The sequence below is a fragment of the Centropristis striata genome, chromosome 10 (genome assembly GCF_030273125.1).
Source record: "Centropristis striata isolate RG_2023a ecotype Rhode Island chromosome 10, C.striata_1.0, whole genome shotgun sequence".
In the NCBI taxonomy this organism is placed as follows: domain Eukaryota; kingdom Metazoa; phylum Chordata; class Actinopteri; order Perciformes; family Serranidae; genus Centropristis; species Centropristis striata.
Genome location: NC_081526.1, coordinates 23535311 through 23551986, shown reverse-complemented (window position 1 = coordinate 23551986; position 16676 = coordinate 23535311). Strand labels below are relative to the sequence as shown.

The following is a 16676-nucleotide window of genomic DNA, read 5'->3' as shown; positions in this document are numbered from 1 at the left end:
GCCAGGTGGAGTTGACCAATCACAGCAGAGCAATCAACTGAAATGAACTGCTGGTGGAGACAGTCCCGCCACAGTGAGCAGGCAGAGGTGGACTATAGCATCATATTTGAGTCATTGTTTGATCTTCGCGCACATATTCAGCAACTGAGTGAAGCAGACTCTTCCCCGTGCTCGCTCGCGGAGGACTCTTTACACATTGGGGCCAAGGCTGACCCCAGGCCTCTTATGATTGGTCATTTTCCAGCCCTCCACGTGGGTGCCTTTTCAGTTTACTGCTGACAGCTAGTAGCAGCGGCATCAATTAAACAACAACAACGGTTGTTTCATGACGTTCACGACCACAACTCTAAGCTTCATCACTGACAATGAAAAGGTAAAAAAAAATGCTGTTTCTTGTTTCTAAATGATCATACAGTAGTTATAGTGTTAGATCCATGGGTTTGCCGTGACACCGAGCAGAGACCTGCAGTCCAGCGGTGCAGGCTGTCTCTCTGAAGCAGAGGATGGCGGTCGTCTTAATTTATGTCAGTCTTCTCAGACAGCCCACAAACATTGGAAGACTTTCTGATCAGAGACTGGAGCGGTGGTCCGGAGAGAGGAGGATGTGGAGCCGGAGCTCGTCTGGGGGGCGGAGCTCGGCAGCACCTGGTGTCGTTGTGTCCTGAGTCTATCTGCTGTCAGGAGGCTGACCTGGACCATACCATGCATGGTGAAGCATGTGTAACAAATGTTCGCACATTTGGAGTACTGTGCCGGGAAGAGGACGTGCTGTCCCTGAAGGATGTCCGAGCTGAAGGATGTCCGAGCTGAAGGATGTCCGAGCGGAGACACCGGAGCGTCCTGTCAACAGCAGGTAACTAGGTCAAGCTAACTAACGTCAGTAATCGCCGGTGGTTTAACGTAAAATATAATAAATAAACGCTAAACGTGAGACAGGAATATGATGGAGAATATGCGAACAATATTTCCATTTTCAATAGTTATCAGACGAAAACGTTTTAGTTTATGTCGCTCCATGCTAACGGTAATAGCTAATTACTAGCTAACATTAGCGTTAGCTAACAATGACATCAAATAGCCGGCTAGGTTGAAAGAACACGTTTTATTGTGGACGAAAGAATGTGATGCAAAACATGTCTGAGAAGTCTGGGTGACAACATGTTTTTTTTTTTTTTTAGCTAGCTACTGTCAATACTTCTGTTGAGCAGAAGGAGTTAGGCCAAGTAAAGGAATAGCGCATGCTAAACTGCACACATCACAAGAATATAGCCTGCAAGATGTGGTGAGGGAGGTCGCGGAATTTAGGATAACCCGACTGACTGACGTGGAGAACGTGGAGTCACGGTAAGAAATAATAAGTAAAAATAATAATTTCTTTAGAGGTTTGCATCAGCTGTGATGAGCTCCTCTGGCCAAGGAATTAAATTATGTTGATGTGGAATTATTTGGGTTTTAAGACAGGTGTTTTTTTAACATTATTGTGGTTACTTTTTCACTTTTGACAGTCATTTCAGACCAATCCTGAGCTGCAGATATGTTCATGTTTAGGCTCAGAGTGGTGAGGGTATTTATGAGGGCTGCTGTCTGAGGTGAAAGGTGTGTTTAATAAGAGGCTCACAGAGGGACAGAGTCGGACAGCTGCGTTTCAATTATTGTGTTTGTGTATACGGTTTGTTTTGGAGTATGGACATAGTTGATGACTTAATACCTGCTGACTTCACTTGACCTGTCTCACTGCCTGTCTGTCACTGCGGTGGATTGATGCCGCTGTACTGAGTGTTGTGCTCTCAGTAGAGCTCCGGTTATAACGGCGGTGAAATTAAAAACACTCCAGCGTCTGTAGTTAGCATTTTCTGGAGGAATATTTCATAGAGCAGAGTCCCTGGATTTGTCTCCAGTCATTAATGAGATGTTGATTCTCTTCCGGTTATATCACTTGATTACGCGTGAATTCGCGAGATTCACTGATATACTGCACTCTGTTGGAAGAGCATTTAATTGTTCTGCCTCTCACTTCACGCCGCTCACTTAGAGATTGGATAATCTTCCACGTCACACCTGATGATTTCTTACGGCACACTCGCAGAACAGCTGTTGGGAATCACAGGATTGGAGCACAGTTATGGGGCGAATCTGATTGGCTTCTTGTGTTTTGGCTTTGATGTAAATCCGACAGGATTTACATCAAAGCTGGCAGGACTCGGCCTCTCTGGCTTTTCGTCTGAGGTAAGAAGACATACTGCTAGCATACTACCGTTACAATTGTGCCTTATAATGTTAGCATTTTCATATTTGAACTTTTAAACTACTGTCGAAAATTTTGTGAAATGTAGTTGCAAGTTATTTGAGTTTCATTTGGACGATGTTTGTCATTTTATTTTGCTAATTTTTTCGCGGCTACTGGTCTTAGGTCTGAGCTAGCGCTCTCTAGCGAGCTAGCTTTAGCATCATCTCGAAGCAATTTATAAATGGCCCGTCGAGGCAGAATATCTTTACAGTTACTCCATGTTACAGTTACCATGATGCTAACAGTTGTTATAACAGTAGATGTGTCTGGTGTAAGCAAACACTATTGATTCTAAGAGTGCATTGCATGGTTTGACTGATTTGATGCTACTGACAGACAGCCTATAATGCATTGTGGGTTGATAATCTAGGCCACAAAAGTTTATGATTGCTGTGTTTTGTCTTGTGTCTATCTGGGAAGGTGTCATTATGCTAATAATAATATAATAATGCTAAAAAATGGCTAGCTTATGCTATTTTCCTTGATTAATGTTGTCCTGTGCTGTGATATGTAGCTAATTGTATGTGGATTTTGATGGTAGCTTCTTGATAATGTAGTCCTGTTTTTTGTGAGGATGTTTTGGTATTCTTATGTAATAAGGTGTGATAGTAATACCAATGTCATACTCATCAATGGCTAAATTTGATGTATTTCGGTGTATTTGGATAATATTAAACTGAAACTCATGTCACTTGGTAATGAGAGGTGAAAAAGAAAAGATAATCATGGGGATATACATTTAACCATGGAGTCAGGGCTGTAAAAATGTACTGTAATGATGAACTTTTACTTCACCATTTAAAATTTACATTGTGTCAATGTTACTCACTACTGTTAGCAGACTATTATCAAAACTATTACCATTTCTTTTTTCCAATTTGTCATGTCAACTGGTACCTGAAGTATGTGTTCCTATGACTAATATTAATGTACTCTGTGTGTGTGTGAGTGAGTGAGTGAGAGAGAGAGAGATTTATTGGAAGTTGAAAATGTAGGCTTAAACAGCTTTGGATTAATTCATGTATGTGTGTGTGGCCTCAAGTGGTGCTGTGAAGCATTTTCTTTGTAGGCTTTCATCCTGTTTTCTTCTGATATTAATACTGCAGTACTATTTTGATAATAGAGGTTATCATGTAATAAGGTGTATTTGTAATACCAGAGACAAAGCCATTAATGGCTTAAATTTAGTATAGGGTGCATTTGGGTACTATTACACTGAAAGCTTTTGAAAGTATTCGCCACTATTATCAGATTATTACCTAACTATTACCATGGTGTTACCGAGCTGTGGTGTCAATAGAATTATCAACCTATCCATTCATATTCATCTTCTTTGCAAGCTTTAATCCTGTTTTTCACCTCACAGATTTACAGCTTGACCATTTATTTACTGGTGAGTGTTTGTCAAAGGCTGTTATTAACATAAACTACTAAAATTATGCATTATTTTCTTTTTTAACCCTTGTATGGTCCTCCCGTCGACTATATACCCATGGTCCTCAGGGGTCAAAAAGGATCCCATGACACAAGACTGTTTTTAGGACATGTAGAAAAAAAATATTACCAACTTTTTTTTTTTTTTTAAATCATTTTATCATTTAAGGCAACTCATGCCCCAGAAATTGATTGATTGATGTATAATTTTTATAATTTTTTCTTTATTATAGGTCAATTTTAGTCAAATATTCAAAATTAGGCCTCCACTTCAAGAGAGAAAAAAGTAAAAAAAAAACCTGGATACTTTTTTCAATAGTAATAGTGGAAAAAAATAATTCTTGATTGGAATGCACAGAGTAGGTCATGTCAACTTTTAGTGAAACTTATGCTTTGATATTTGTATATTTGAATAAAATTGACCAATAATAATGAAAAAAAAAGAAAATGAAATATAATTTTTTTTGGTCGTGAGTTACCTTAAAAGGTGAAAAAAAAGTTGGTAATATTTTTTTCTACATTTCCTAAAACCAGTCTAATGTTATGAGGTCCTTTTTGACACCTGAGGACCATGGGTGCTATAAAAATGTATAAAACACGAAAAAAATGTATGAGGAAAAGTTAAAATGTATATTATCTATAAAGGATGCAGAGGGGCACATATGCCGAAAATTTTGCTATGTTTCTTGAGGTGCTATATGTGTATTTAATCCAAATTATTATATTCAGCTTCATACTGATTTTTATGAATAAGTGATACATTAATTCAGTTAAAACATTAATGACACATTATTGTTACATTGCTGCAATGCTCACGGTTGTCATCCTGTTCTAGATAAACACTACTTCACCTAAGAGACTTGAGTATCCAGTTCTTTATTGACCTTCAGCATTCAGTTGTTTGTCTTCACCTTTTCAGGTAAGCAATTAAAAAAAAATGCTTCTGTAATGTTGAGAAACACTGAAATTATTATTTATAAAGGCCTTTCAACCACTGTTCTGTGATGTCATGTATAGTGATATACAAATATATCTGAAGGAGAGGTGTATTTGGGATAATCAATATTATTAGTATTATTCATGTATTTATTTATTTTTAAATCAGAGAATGGGGGGAAAATAGATTCTTAGTACAAAAACTAGTAACTAGTAAAAAAAAATTGGTAACAATAATGTTCATTCATTAATTGACGCTTGGTCAAACTCTCATCTAATTAAGTATTGCTGTCTCATTAACATGTTGTATTTATTTATTTTGTAGGCTAAAACCAGAGAAGCCATCACCATGTTGTTGTTTGTTGTCATTATGCAGATTTTTCAGCATGTGGTCCTCAATATATAGTATAGAAGTCACTGCATTTTCTGACTTTTCCAGGTTTCCTGTGTCCAGCATCTTCAAGACAGACTAAGCTAACTTTTCATATTTTGTGCACATTTATATTTAGGTTAGGTTAGGAATAGGTTAGGTTTATAGTAGGGTATTTAGTTTGTATAATTTAGCTTTTTATGCTGGTCTAGGGACAGTTTAGTTAGCAAATTAATTTAGTTCAAATCACTTACAGTTGCATATTATTGTTACAATTGTGTTATTTTGTGAGTTATTGTTATACAGGCTATTGTATATTGCAGGACCAAGTGAGACGAGGAAGACCACTGCTTCCAAGATGCCTCTCAGAAAGTGCGTTGGACAAGTCTCGACCTTGCAGATCCTGCCCCACTTAGCCCAACCACTTCCGACCATGGGGTACCTCAAAGACCTCCGTCAACCAGCCGGCTGTGGATGATGGATAACGGACCCACAACTCCTTCTCCAGTCTGCAAGGTATGGGTTTGTTTTTTCCCCATCACAGTGGACACAGACATGGCCTGATAATACAATCTGCTGTCTTAACTACTTCCTTTGAATAATAAAATATTAATTCACAATTGGGTATTTATAATGTATGAATACATTTGGTATTGTGTGTCATCAGGTTCTGAAAATACAGATACCCCCACAGTCCAAGAACAGCTGGATGACCTCTGGACCCACATGCCCCCGTTCACCAGTTGAAAAGATAAGCTTTTTAAAAAATTCTTCAATTGTTAATTCTGCACAAAGTGATACACAAAACATTGTCTGTATTCCATTTCAACAAAAACAAACATGAAATGTATATTTAAATACATGACTTAATGCAAGTCAATCATATTAAACATCATCTTTTTTTTTTTTTTAAACCAACCATTGCACACACTTCCATCCAAGGAGAGGTTACATCTTGATGGTAACTTTTTAGATTAACAAAACTTTTGTGATATTTGTAATTGTTGTTGCTGGGGAGGGGGCGGAAAGGGTAAGTCTAAACATTGCATGCAAGAGACCAACACTGGCGTCTCAGGGGAAAGCTATCTACATAACTATCAATCTACTTGGTTGCTTCAAAATTTTACGATAGTTTTGCAAATCCTGACCCAGAGAGAAGCACATCAAACAAACAAAAAAAGCAATGGTAGATTTTCAAGGCCTTTCAATGACATCAACATTATTTTCAATGACATTCATTTTGCAATTAACATTAGTTTTATCTTCTAAAACATTAGAAGTGACAGTCGTCGGTTTGCATGGTCTTAGCGGGAGAGTTACTGGTTCACATGGTCTCAGCGGCAGAGTTACTGGTTCACATGGTCTCAGCGACAGAGTCACCGGTTCACATGGTCTCTCAGCGACACAGTCACCGGTTCGCATGGTCTTAGCAGGGGAGTTACTGGTTCACATGGTCTCAGCGACAAAGTTACTGGTTCACATGGTCTCAGCGGCAGAGTTACTGGTTCACATGGTCTCAGCGACAGAGTCACCGGTTCACATGGTCTCTCAGCGACACAGTCGCCGGTTCGCATGGTCTCGGTGGCAGTCGCCGGTTCACATGGTCTCAGTAGCAGTCGCCGGTTCGCATGGTCTCAGTGGCAGTCGCCGGTTCGCATGGTCTTAGCGGGAGAGTTACTGGTTTGCATGGTCTCAGAGGCAGAGTTACTGGTTCACATGGTCTCAGCGACAAAGTTACTGGTTCACATGGTCTCAGCGGCAGAGTTACTGGTTCACATGGTCTCAGCGACAGAGTCACCGGTTCACATGGTCTCTCAGCGACACAGTCGCCGGTTCGCATGGTCTCGGTGGCAGTCGCCGGTTCACATGGTCTCAGTAGCAGTCGCCGGTTCGCATGGTCTCAGTGGCAGTCGCCGGTTCGCATGGTCTTAGCGGGAGAGTTACTGGTTCACATGGTCTCAGCGACAAAGTTACTGGTTCACATGGTCTCAGCGACAGAGTCACCGGTTCACATGGTCTCTCAGCGACACAGTCGCCGGTTCGCATGGTCTCGGTGGCAGTCGCCGGTTCACATGGTCTCAGTAGCAGTCGCCGGTTCGCATGGTCTCAGTGGCAGTCGCCGGTTCGCATGGTCTTAGCGGGAGAGTTACTGGTTTGCATGGTCTCAGAGGCAGAGTTACTGGTTCACATGGTCTCAGCGACAAAGTTACTGGTTCACATGGTCTCAGCGGCAGAGTTACTGGTTCACATGGTCTCAGCGACAGAGTCACCGGTTCACATGGTCTCTCAGCGACACAGTCGCCGGTTCGCATGGTCTCGGTGGCAGTCGCCGGTTCACATGGTCTCAGTAGCAGTCGCCGGTTCGCATGGTCTCAGTGGCAGTCGCCGGTTTGCATGGTCTTAGCGGGAGAGTTACTGGTTTGCATGGTCTCAGAGGCAGAGTTACTGGTTCACATGGTCTCAGCGACAAAGTTACTGGTTCACATGGTCTCAGCGGCAGAGTTACTGGTTCACATGGTCTCAGCGACAGAGTCACCGGTTCACATGGTCTCTCAGCGACACAGTCGCCGGTTCGCATGGTCTCGGTGGCAGTCGCCGGTTCACATGGTCTCAGTAACAGTCGCCGGTTCGCATGGTCTCAGTGGCAGTCGCCGGTTCGCATGGTCTTAGCGGGAGAGTTACTGGTTTGCATGGTCTCAGAGGCAGAGTTACTGGTTCACATGGTCTCAGCGACAAAGTTACTGGTTCACATGGTCTCAGCGGCAGAGTTACTGGTTCACATGGTCTCAGCGACAGAGTCACCGGTTCACATGGTCTCTCAGCGACACAGTCGCCGGTTCGCATGGTCTCGGTGGCAGTCGCCGGTTCACATGGTCTCAGTAGCAGTCTCCGGTTCGCATGGTCTCAGTGGCAGTCGCCGGTTCGCATGGTCTTAGCGGGAGAGTTACTGGTTTGCATGGTCTCAGCGGCAGAGTTACTGGTTCACATGGTCTCAGCGACAGAGTCACCGGTTCACATGGTCTCTCAGCGACACAGTCGCCGGTTCGCATGGTCTCGGTGGCAGTCGCCGGTTCACATGGTCTCAGTAGCAGTCGCCGGTTCGCATGGTCTCAGTGGCAGTCGCCGGTTCGCATGGTCTTAGCGGGAGAGTTACTGGTTTGCATGGTCTCAGAGGCAGAGTTACTGGTTCACATGGTCTCAGCGACAAAGTTACTGGTTCACATGGTCTCAGCGGCAGAGTTACTGGTTCACATGGTCTCAGCGACAGAGTCACCGGTTCACATGGTCTCTCAGCGACACAGTCGCCGGTTCGCATGGTCTCGGTGGCAGTCACCGGTTCACATGGTCTCAGTAGCAGTCGCCGGTTCGCATGGTCTCAGTGGCAGTCGCCGGTTCGCATGGTCTTAGCGGGAGAGTTACTGGTTTGCATGGTCTCAGAGGCAGAGTTACTGGTTCACATGGTCTCAGCGACAAAGTTACTGGTTCACATGGTCTCAGCGGCAGAGTTACTGGTTCACATGGTCTCAGCGACAGAGTCACCGGTTCACATGGTCTCTCAGCGACACAGTCGCCGGTTCGCATGGTCTCGGTGGCAGTCGCCGGTTCACATGGTCTTAGTAGCAGTCACCGGTTCGCATGGTCTCAGTGGCAGTCGCCGGTTCGCATGGTCTTAGCGGGAGAGTTACTGGTTTGCATGGTCTCAGAGGCAGAGTTACTGGTTCACATGGTCTCAGCGACAAAGTTACTGGTTCACATGGTCTCAGCGGCAGAGTTACTGGTTCACATGGTCTCAGCGACAGAGTCACCGGTTCACATGGTCTCTCAGCGACACAGTCGCCGGTTCGCATGGTCTCGGTGGCAGTCGCCGGTTCACATGGTCTCAGTAGCAGTCGCCGGTTCGCATGGTCTCAGTGGCAGTCACCGGTTCGCATGGTCTTAGCGGGAGAGTTACTGGTTTGCATGGTCTCAGCGGCAGAGTTACTGGTTCACATGGTCTCAGCGACAGAGTCACCGGTTCACATGGTCTCTCAGCAACACAGTCGCCGGTTCGCATGGTCTCGGTGGCAGTCGCCGGTTCACATGGTCTCAGTAGCAGTCGCCGGTTCGCATGGTCTCAGTGGCAGTCGCCGGTTCGCATGGTCTTAGCGGGAGAGTTACTGGTTTGCATGGTCTCAGAGGCAGAGTTACTGGTTCACATGGTCTCAGCGACAAAGTTACTGGTTCACATGGTCTCAGCGGCAGAGTTACTGGTTCACATGGTCTCAGCGACACAGTCGCCGGTTCGCATGGTCTCGGTGGCAGTCGCCGGTTCACATGGTCTCAGTAGCAGTCGCCGGTTCGCATGGTCTCAGTGGCAGTCGCCGGTTCGCATGGTCTTAGCGGGAGAGTTACTGGTTTGCATGGTCTCAGAGGCAGAGTTACTGGTTCACATGGTCTCAGCGACAAAGTTACTGGTTCACATGGTCTCAGCGACAGAGTCACCGGTTCACATGGTCTCTCAGCGACACAGTCGCCGGTTCGCATGGTCTCGGTGGCAGTCGCCGGTTCACATGGTCTCAGTAGCAGTCGCCGGTTCGCATGGTCTCAGTGGCAGTCGCCGGTTCGCATGGTCTTAGCGGGAGAGTTACTGGTTTGTATGGTCTCAGAGGCAGAGTTACTGGTTCACATGGTCTCAGCGACAAAGTTACTGGTTCACATGGTCTCAGCGACAGAGTCACCGGTTCACATGGTCTCTCAGCGACACAGTCGCCGGTTCGCATGGTCTCGGTGGCAGTCGCCGGTTCACATGGTCTCAGTAGCAGTCGCCGGTTCGCATGGTCTCAGTGGCAGTCGCCGGTTCGCATGGTCTTAGCGGGAGAGTTACTGGTTCAAATGGTCTCAGCGACAAAGTTACTGGGTCACATGGTCTCAGCGACAGAGTTACTGGTTCACATGGTCTCAGCGACAGAGTCACCGGTTCACATGGTCTCTCAGCGACACAGTCGCCGGTTCGCATGGTCTCGGTGGCAGTCACCGGTTCACATGGTCTCAGTAGCAGTCGCCGGTTCGCATGGTCTCAGTGGCAGTCGCCGGTTCGCATGGTCTTAGCGGGAGAGTTACTGGTTTGCATGGTCTCAGAGGCAGAGTTACTGGTTCACATGGTCTCAGCGACAAAGTTACTGGTTCACATGGTCTCAGCGGCAGAGTTACTGGTTCACATGGTCTCAGCGACAGAGTCACCGGTTCACATGGTCTCTCAGCGACACAGTCGCCGGTTCGCATGGTCTCGGTGGCAGTCGCCGGTTCAAATGGTCTCAGTAGCAGTCGCCGGTTCGCATGGTCTCAGTGGCAGTCGCCGGTTCGCATGGTCTTAGCGGGGGAGTTACTGGTTTGCATGGTCTCAGCGGCAGAGTTACTGGTTCACATGGTCTCAGCGACAAAGTTACTGGTTCACATGGTCTCAGCGGCAGAGTTACTGGTTCACATGGTCTCAGCGACAGAGTCACCGGTTCACATGGTCTCTCAGCGACACAGTCGCCGGTTCGCATGGTCTCGGTGGCAGTCGCCGGTTCACATGGTCTCAGTAGCAGTCGCCGGTTCGCATGGTCTCAGTGGCAGTCGCCGGTTCGCATGGTCTTAGCGGGAGAGTTACTGGTTTGCATGGTCTCAGAGGCAGAGTTACTGGTTCACATGGTCTCAGCGACAAAGTTACTGGTTCACATGGTCTCAGCGGCAGAGTTACTGGTTCACATGGTCTCAGCGACAGAGTCACCGGTTCACATGGTCTCTCAGCGACACAGTCGCCGGTTCGCATGGTCTCGGTGGCAGTCGCCAGTTCACATGGTCTCAGTAACAGTCGCCGGTTCGCATGGTCTCAGTGGCAGTCGCCGGTTCGCATGGTCTTAGCGGGAGAGTTACTGGTTTGCATGGTCTCAGCGGCAGAGTTACTGGTTCACATGGTCTCAGCGACAAAGTTACTGGTTCACATGGTCTCAGCGGCAGAGTTACTGGTTCACATGGTCTCAGCGACAGAGTCACCGGTTCACATGGTCTCTCAGCGACACAGTCGCCGGTTCGCATGGTCTCGGTGGCAGTCGCCGGTTCACATGGTCTCAGTAGCAGTCGCCGGTTCGCATGGTCTCAGTGGCAGTCGCCGGTTCGCATGGTCTTAGCGGGAGAGTTACTGGTTTGCATGGTCTCAGAGGCAGAGTTACTGGTTCACATGGTCTCAGCGACAAAGTTACTGGTTCACATGGTCTCAGCGACAGAGTCACCGGTTCACATGGTCTCTCAGCGACACAGTCGCCGGTTCGCATGGTCTCAGTGGCAGTCGCCGGTTCACATGGTCTCAGTAGCAGTCGCCGGTTCGCATGGTCTCAGTGGCAGTCGCCGGTTCGCATGGTCTTAGCGGGAGAGTTACTGGTTTGCATGGTCTCAGAGGCAGAGTTACTGGTTCACATGGTCTCAGCGACAAAGTTACTGGTTCACATGGTCTCAGCGGCAGAGTTACTGGTTCACATGGTCTCAGCGACAGAGTCACCGGTTCACATGGTCTCTCAGCGACACAGTCACCGGTTCGCATGGTCTCGGTGGCAGTCGCCGGTTCACATGGTCTCAGTAGCAGTCGCCGGTTCGCATGGTCTCAGTGGCAGTCGCCGGTTCGCATGGTCTTAGCGGGAGAGTTACTGGTTTGCATGGTCTCAGAGGCAGAGTTACTGGTTCACATGGTCTCAGCGACAAAGTTACTGGTTCACATGGTCTCAGCGGCAGAGTTACTGGTTCACATGGTCTCAGCGACAGAGTCACCGGTTCACATGGTCTCTCAGCGACACAGTCGCCGGTTCGCATGGTCTCGGTGGCAGTCGCCGGTTCACATGGTCTCAGTAGCAGTCGCCGGTTCGCATGGTCTCAGTGGCAGTCGCCGGTTCGCATGGTCTTAGCGGGAGAGTTACTGGTTTGCATGGTCTCAGAGGCAGAGTTACTGGTTCACATGGTCTCAGCGACAACGTTACTGGTTCACATGGTCTCAGCGGCAGAGTTACTGGTTCACATGGTCTCAGCGACAGAGTCACCGGTTCACATGGTCTCTCAGCGACACAGTCGCCGGTTCGCATGGTCTCGGTGGCAGTCGCCGGTTCACATGGTCTCAGTAGCAGTCACCGGTTCGCATGGTCTCAGTGGCAGTCGCCGGTTCGCATGGTCTTAGCGGGAGAGTTACTGGTTTGCATGGTCTCAGAGGCAGAGTTACTGGTTCACATGGTCTCAGCGACAAAGTTACTGGTTCACATGGTCTCAGCGGCAGAGTTACTGGTTCACATGGTCTCAGCGACAGAGTCACCGGTTCACATGGTCTCTCAGCGACACAGTCGCCGGTTCGCATGGTCTCGGTGGCAGTCGCCGGTTCACATGGTCTCAGTAGCAGTCGCTGGTTCGCATGGTCTCAGTGGCAGTCGCCGGTTCGCATGGTCTTAGCGGGAGAGTTACTGGTTTGCATGGTCTCAGCGGCAGAGTTACTGGTTCACATGGTCTCAGCGACAGAGTCACCGGTTCACATGGTCTCTCAGCGACACAGTCGCCGGTTCGCATGGTCTCGGTGGCAGTCGCCGGTTCACATGGTCTCAGTAGCAGTCGCCGGTTCGCATGGTCTCAGTGGCAGTCGCCGGTTCGCATGGTCTTAGCGGGAGAGTTACTGGTTTGCATGGTCTCAGAGGCAGAGTTACTGGTTCACATGGTCTCAGCGACAAAGTTACTGGTTCACATGGTCTCAGCGACAGAGTCACCGGTTCACATGGTCTCTCAGCGACACAGTCGCCGGTTCGCATGGTCTCGGTGGCAGTCGCCGGTTCACATGGTCTCAGTAGCAGTCGCCGGATGCATGGTCTCAGTGGCAGTCGCCGGTTCGCATGGTCTTAGCGGGAGAGTTACTGGTTCAAATGGTCTCAGCGACAAAGTTACTGGGTCACATGGTCTCAGCGGCAGAGTTACTGGTTCACATGGTCTCAGCGACAGAGTCACCGGTTCACATGGTCTCTCAGCGACACAGTCGCCGGTTCGCATGGTCTCGGTGGCAGTCACCGGTTCACATGGTCTCAGTAGCAGTCGCCGGTTCGCATGGTCTCAGTGGCAGTCGCCGGTTCGCATGGTCTTAGCGGGAGAGTTACTGGTTTGCATGGTCTCAGAGGCAGAGTTACTGGTTCACATGGTCTCAGCGACAAAGTTACTGGTTCACATGGTCTCAGCGACAGAGTCACCGGTTCACATGGTCTCTCAGCGACACAGTCGCCGGTTCGCATGGTCTCGGTGGCAGTCGCCGGTTCACATGGTCTCAGTAGCAGTCGCCGGTTCACATGGTCTCAGTGGCAGTCGCCGGTTCGCATGGTCTTAGCGGGAGAGTTACTGGTTTGCATGGTCTCAGAGGCAGAGTTACTGGTTCACATGGTCTCAGCGACAAAGTTACTGGTTCACATGGTCTCAGCGGCAGAGTTACTGGTTCACATGGTCTCAGCGACAGAGTCACCGGTTCACATGGTCTCTCAGCGACACAGTCGCCGGTTCGCATGGTCTCGGTGGCAGTCGCCGGTTCAAATGGTCTCAGTAGCAGTCGCCGGTTCGCATGGTCTCAGTGGCAATCGCCGGTTCGCATGGTCTTAGCGGGAGAGTTACTGGTTTGCATGGTCTCAGAGGCAGAGTTACTGGTTCACATGGTCTCAGCGACAAAGTTACTGGTTCACATGGTCTCAGCGGCAGAGTTACTGGTTCACATGGTCTCAGCGACAGAGTCACCGGTTCACATGGTCTCTCAGCGACACAGTCGCCGGTTCGCATGGTCTCGGTGGCAGTCGCCGGTTCACATGGTCTCAGTAGCAGTCGCCGGTTCGCATGGTCTCAGTGGCAGTCGCCGGTTCGCATGGTCTTAGCGGGAGAGTTACTGGTTCACATGGTCTCAGCGACAAAGTTACTGGTTCACATGGTCTCAGCGGCAGAGTTACTGGTTCACATGGTCTCAGCGACAGAGTCACCGGTTCACATGGTCTCTCAGCGACGCAGTCGCCGGTTCGCATGGTCTCGGTGGCAGTCGCCGGTTCACATGGTCTCAGTAGCAGTCGCCGGTTCGCATGGTCTCAGTGGCAGTCGCCGGTTCGCATGGTCTTAGCGGGAGAGTTACTGGTTTGCATGGTCTCAGAGGCAGAGTTACTGGTTCACATGGTCTCAGCGACAAAGTTACTGGTTCACATGGTCTCAGCGGCAGAGTTACTGGTTCACATGGTCTCAGCGACAGAGTCACCGGTTCACATGGTCTCTCAGCGACACAGTCGCCGGTTCGCATGGTCTCGGTGGCAGTCGCCGGTTCACATGGTCTCAGTAGCAGTCGCCGGTTCGCATGGTCTCAGTGGCAGTCGCCGGTTTGCATGGTCTTAGCGGGAGAGTTACTGGTTTGCATGGTCTCAGAGGCAGAGTTACTGGTTCACATGGTCTCAGCGACAAAGTTACTGGTTCACATGGTCTCAGCGGCAGAGTTACTGGTTCACATGGTCTCAGCGACAGAGTCACCGGTTCACATGGTCTCTCAGCGACACAGTCGCCGGTTCGCATGGTCTCGGTGGCAGTCGCCGGTTCACATGGTCTCAGTAGCAGTCGCCGGTTCGCATGGTCTCAGTGGCAGTCGCCGGTTCGCATGGTCTTAGCGGGAGAGTTACTGGTTTGCATGGTCTCAGAGGCAGAGTTACTGGTTCACATGGTCTCAGCGACAACGTTACTGGTTCACATGGTCTCAGCGGCAGAGTTACTGGTTCACATGGTCTCAGCGACAGAGTCACCGGTTCACATGGTCTCTCAGCGACACAGTCGCCGGTTCGCATGGTCTCGGTGGCAGTCGCCGGTTCACATGGTCTCAGTAGCAGTCACCGGTTCGCATGGTCTCAGTGGCAGTCGCCGGTTCGCATGGTCTTAGCGGGAGAGTTACTGGTTTGCATGGTCTCAGAGGCAGAGTTACTGGTTCACATGGTCTCAGCGACAAAGTTACTGGTTCACATGGTCTCAGCGGCAGAGTTACTGGTTCACATGGTCTCAGCGACAGAGTCACCGGTTCACATGGTCTCTCAGCGACACAGTCGCCGGTTCGCATGGTCTCGGTGGCAGTCGCCGGTTCACATGGTCTCAGTAGCAGTCGCTGGTTCGCATGGTCTCAGTGGCAGTCGCCGGTTCGCATGGTCTTAGCGGGAGAGTTACTGGTTTGCATGGTCTCAGCGGCAGAGTTACTGGTTCACATGGTCTCAGCGACAGAGTCACCGGTTCACATGGTCTCTCAGCGACACAGTCGCCGGTTCGCATGGTCTCGGTGGCAGTCGCCGGTTCACATGGTCTCAGTAGCAGTCGCCGGTTCGCATGGTCTCAGTGGCAGTCGCCGGTTCGCATGGTCTTAGCGGGAGAGTTACTGGTTTGCATGGTCTCAGAGGCAGAGTTACTGGTTCACATGGTCTCAGCGACAAAGTTACTGGTTCACATGGTCTCAGCGGCAGAGTTACTGGTTCACATGGTCTAAGCGACAGAGTCACCGGTTCACATGGTCTCTCAGCGACACAGTCGCCGGTTCGCATGGTCTCGGTGGCAGTCGCCGGTTCACATGGTCTCAGTAGCAGTCGCCGGTTCGCATGGTCTCAGTGGCAGTCACCGGTTCGCATGGTCTTAGCGGGAGAGTTACTGGTTTGCATGGTCTCAGAGGCAGAGTTACTGGTTCACATGGTCTCAGCGACAAAGTTACTGGTTCACATGGTCTCAGCGACAGAGTCACCGGTTCACATGGTCTCTCAGCGACACAGTCGCCGGTTCGCATGGTCTCGGTGGCAGTCGCCGGTTCACATGGTCTCAGTAGCAGTCACCGGTTCGCATGGTCTCAGTGGCAGTCGCCGGTTCGCATGGTCTTAGCGGGAGAGTTACTGGTTTGCATGGTCTCAGAGGCAGAGTTACTGGTTCACATGGTCTCAGTGACAAAGTTACTGGTTCACATGGTCTCAGCGACAGAGTCACCGGTTCACATGGTCTCTCAGCGACACAGTCGCCGGTTCGCATGGTCTCGGTGGCAGTCGCCGGTTCACATGGTCTCAGTAGCAGTCGCCGGTTCGCATGGTCTCAGTGGCAGTCGCCGGTTCGCATGGTCTTAGCGGGAGAGTTACTGGTTCACATGGTCTCAGCGACAAAGTTACTGGGTCACATGGTCTCAGCGGCAGAGTTACTGGTTCACATGGTCTCAGCGACAGAGTCACTGGTTCACATGGTCTCTCAGCGACACAGTCGCCGGTTCGCATGGTCTCAGCGACAGAGTCACTGGTTCACATGGTCTCAGTAGCAGTCGCCGGTTCGCATGGTCTCAGTGGCAGTCGCCGGTTCGCATGGTCTTAGCGGGAGAGTTACTGGTTTGCATGGTCTCAGAGGCAGAGTTACTGGTTCACATGGTCTCAGCGACAAAGTTACTGGTTCACATGGTCTCAGCGACAGAGTCACCGGTTCACATGGTCTCTCAGCGACACAGTCGCCGGTTCGCATGGTCTCGGTGGCAGTCGCCGGTTCACATGGTCTCAGTAGCAGTCGCCGGTTCGCATGGTCTCAGTGGCAGTCGCCGGTTCGCATGGTCTTAGCGGGAGAGTTACTAGTTTGCATGGTCTCAGAGGC

General features: G+C 49.4%; 2 long non-coding RNA genes across 2 annotated transcripts; both read left to right on the top strand.

The window, feature by feature from the left end:
• The first annotated feature begins 1231 nt into the window (after nucleotides 1–1231).
• On the top strand, nucleotides 1232–5180 carry LOC131979325 (uncharacterized). Its single transcript, XR_009395039.1, has 4 exons — nucleotides 1232–1344; nucleotides 3654–3680; nucleotides 4557–4640; nucleotides 5097–5180. It is a non-coding gene; the product is annotated as an uncharacterized LOC131979325 (long non-coding RNA).
• On the top strand, nucleotides 5179–5945 carry LOC131979324 (uncharacterized). Its single transcript, XR_009395038.1, has 2 exons — nucleotides 5179–5543; nucleotides 5695–5945. It is a non-coding gene; the product is annotated as an uncharacterized LOC131979324 (long non-coding RNA).
• Nucleotides 5946–16676: the final 10731 nt, after the last annotated feature.